General features: G+C 42.7%; 1 long non-coding RNA gene across 1 annotated transcript; it reads left to right on the top strand.

Moving 5' to 3' along the window:
* Positions 1–242: 242 nt before the first annotated feature.
* On the top strand, positions 243–3,571 carry LOC135983787 (uncharacterized). The gene is made up of 3 exons (XR_010601597.1): positions 243–405; positions 1,065–1,198; positions 3,124–3,571. It is a non-coding gene; the product is annotated as an uncharacterized LOC135983787 (long non-coding RNA).
* Positions 3,572–3,824: the final 253 nt, after the last annotated feature.

The raw sequence follows: 3,824 nt of genomic DNA, 5'->3' as shown, positions 1-3,824 counted from the left end.
CCGTGTCTGAGACAATCCCTCATTATGAAGGATATTCCCTGTCCAATGCTCTAAATTTATTTCTAATGCACCACAAAGCTGGTATTATCTCACTTTCAGTATTGCAAATTCATGACATCAGAAGTGATGAATCGCAAAATAGAGGTCACATACAATGTAAGTGGTAAAAGGATGAATGTCAGATCATTTTCAGCTTCCTATATTAACTTCTCTTACACATTTCTCTTTAGGTATCTTCTTCAAAATTTGGACCAATTAGACTAAGGTCTGTTTTGGAGACCTGCACATAAATCATATTTCAAGAGACCAGACCAAAACTAGATACAACCATCCTTAGGTGGTCTGTGAAAGGCAGTATTTGAGGTCATCAAGCTTTTGAAAGACTGCTATTAATCATCGTTAAAGGTATTTTGGATCCTCAGTGGCCCATCTGCTAGAGAAAGCAATGAGTCCAAACCTGTGGGGGAGGGGGGGGGGAATCTTGTTTGGAAAGAAGGATTGAGGAGTCATATCTAGACATGCAAACTAACCCAGACTAGGAGTTTGATAAGTGGATTGGGGACAGCAGTGCTATCTGGACAAGAGTAGTTGACAAGCAGATGAGAGGGGTCAGAGGGGATTGTTTTCAGGAGATGTAAGCTACTGCTTTTTAAAAAAATCTGTAACTACTCTCAAAATGCTTTATCTAGATTCATACTTTTCATAAACTAAACTATGTTTGTTAAGCAAACCATTGCTTTTGTTATAATTTTATTTTCTGTTTTTACTACATTGGGTTCTTTAAGATTACTTTTATGTGCTTGAAATTATCCACATATCCCCAAATAAAAGACCACCTTGAAAAAAAAGGTGGTCTCAGCACATCTAACCACTTTAAGTGACAGGTGTGTCCCAGATTAACCTAATTAAGAGGGTGGGGCAGCATTTGGGGCTAATAAATAAGAGGAAGACTCCTATCCAGGAGAGGAGGTTCCTGGAGAGAGATTTCCAGACAAGAAGGCCTGGGTGTGGGCTGCTGTGGATAAAGAGACCACTGGAAAGGCTAACATGCTGACTTTTCCCAGGCAGAGGCTTGGAATCCTGGATAAAGCTGGAAAGGACTTCACCTGGAATGGTTGGAGTGACTCTTGTGATAAAGAACAGGTAGAGACCAAAGGAAGCCCAGGTATGGCAAAAGATGGTGGAACTGAAGTATGAGGTAAGTCATTGGACTGTGTCTTGGGATTTTTTTATAGACTATATACATGGTATGTGGGATAAGTGGACTGTGGCATTATCCCACTATGTGGGATAATAAACAGTCCTCAGATAAGGGGTAATATTGGACACAAGTGAATGTATGGTGGAGTCCTTAAGGAATGTGAGAGGGTCAACAGAGAGTAACTCCAGGGTTATTACACCCAGCCACAAGGGGGCACTTGGGGGAATCGTGACAAAGGTTCTGAAGGGAAAATAACTTCTGGAACCTACACTTCCATTGTCAGTTTCATCCAATGAAATGGTATGGATAAAGGTATCTGACCCCAGGAGTTCTGTTGCTATTGAGCTATGGCAGGTGAGCACCACGGAGACGACGAAAGACCAAGGAGTAAACAAGAGGTGATGGTGATGTTGGTCACAGGGTTGAAGCAGCACAGGCCGTAACAGAAAATCAATGGAGAGAGATTATGGTGGACAGCACTAATTGGGGAGGAAATGTAGTCAGTGGGTGACTTATTATTGTATCACCATAGCAGCCTCTACAGAACTTAAACCTGCCCTTGCCTCAAGGATGTGAGTTGGGGAAGGCAGCAGTTTCCTCAGCTGAAATACCACCCATCCTATTAGCCAAATGGCAAAAAGACTTCACTTAGCTCCACTTCCTCTTTTGTATTGAAATTGAATAAAGGCCAAATCTTTCCTGGCAAGATTTACTAGCCCTTCTCCTGAGCTACAATGTAATTAGATATACATACTGTGATGGAATACACCCCTCTATTCACACCCAACACACTACTGTAATAATCTTTGTACAAAGTATGCTTGTAAGGTGTCATTTGAAAACTCATAATTGGCTGGCCAGTATTGTCCTGATAAAATGTGTGGCTACATCATATGTAAAGTTATAAGAGTCCCCTGTATGATATTAACACATGTTCGAAACCCACAGCCTTACCCTGACAGAACTCAAGTCTGTCCTAAACAAAGGAAGGAATGTGTGCTTGTCTTGATTTGCATTTAAGCAATAAACAGGGCCATCAGGCAGTGAGGGAAAACAAAGGACGTTTGAACAGGTGACACAAAAAACAGCAGGAAATATCCTTCCACATAGACTTTTTGTCTCCAGGATCTCAGCTGGAAATGTTTTTCATGGGGGCGGGGGGAGACTGAAACTATAAAAAGGAGGGACAAACACATCCCTAGCTACTCCCCTCTGTCTCCGTACCCACCTCATTCTACGCACCTGAGAAGACAAAAATAAACAGCTGTTGGACTCTGGGGGAGGAGTCCTGACCTAAAAGTTTGGTCAGTAATCTGCTGGCACACATGGGAGAGAGTTTGCTTTGCAACTAAGATTGTATTTAAACGTATTAAGTGTGTTATCTTTATTTTTCTTGTAACCATTTGACTTACGCCTCATTATTTGTACTCAAATCTATTGTTTTGTAGTTAATCAATGTATTTTACTGTTTTATCTAATCCAGTTTGTTTAAACTAAAGTGTCTGGGCAACTACTTAAGGCAATAAATTGGTATTTATTCCCTTAAAGAAATAGGAATAATGGACTTAATATATTTGTACTGTCCAGGAGAGGGCTGGGCAGTACAGGACATACATTTCTGGGAGAAAATCCAGGACTAGGGGTGTATGGAGGTTGGTGAGAGCCAGGGTGTAGCTGACAGGCTGTAGTTACACACAGACACTCAGGGTGTGGCTTCCATGCTGGAAGGCTACTTGTGGGCAGTCCAGGTGAGAACAGTTACAGCAAGGCATTGTAAGGCACCCAAGGTTTCAGGGCAGCATGACGCAACCCCGCACTGGTCTGGAGTGTGCTCTGGAATATCATATATGCGTTAACTCATTTAAGAAAACAATAAAAACTGGAGTTTCTAATCAGATTTTCTTTCTCTCTCTTCTGCCTAGCTCCAGTGCTCTGCTTCTAAACCAGGCCTGCACGGCAGCACCACAGAGATTCCTCACTTTCAACACTGCATCATACATTTCCCCTGTCTATTTCCAGTGTTTTCTTTTCTCTTTAGTTCTTTCTTCCACAGGGCCGGCACTTCCACTAGGCAACCCTAGGCAGTTGCCTAGGGCGGCAGGATTTGGGGGGCGGCATTTTGCCGTCCTCAGCGACAATTCGGTGGCGGGAGTCCTTCCACTCCGCGTCTTCAGGGCACTTCACTCACTCCGGGACCTGCCGCCGAAGCGCCCCAAAGACGTGGAGCAGAAGGACCCCTGCCGCCGAATGCTCTGAGGAGGAGCGCTGCTGCCTAGGGCGGCAAAAACACTGGCGCCGCTCCTGTTCTTCCATCATGATGTCACTGTCATTCTTATTCTTCTTACTTAGCAGCATACACAACCAACTTGGTCTTAGTGATGTAATTATGTGATGTACTCATTTATACTGAAATTAAATATGATTATTCATAGAATTCTCTGGTCTCTCTCCCATTTTGTACTGATATTGGTGTAGTCAAAAGACACAAAGCATGTATGGCCTGATTCTAGTTTACACCAACGTAAATCAGTCAATGGATTTAAACTGTGTCTGAAATTGATAGTTTTACTAGGCTTCATTGATTTCTTTGTAGATAATCTTTGAGGTGAGTAACAGAGAGAGA

Source organism: Chrysemys picta, chromosome 1 (assembly GCF_011386835.1).
Source record: "Chrysemys picta bellii isolate R12L10 chromosome 1, ASM1138683v2, whole genome shotgun sequence".
Taxonomy (NCBI): domain Eukaryota; kingdom Metazoa; phylum Chordata; order Testudines; family Emydidae; genus Chrysemys; species Chrysemys picta.
The sequence above is the reverse complement of the archived record's forward strand: the minus strand, read 5'-3'. Positions and strand labels throughout refer to the sequence as shown.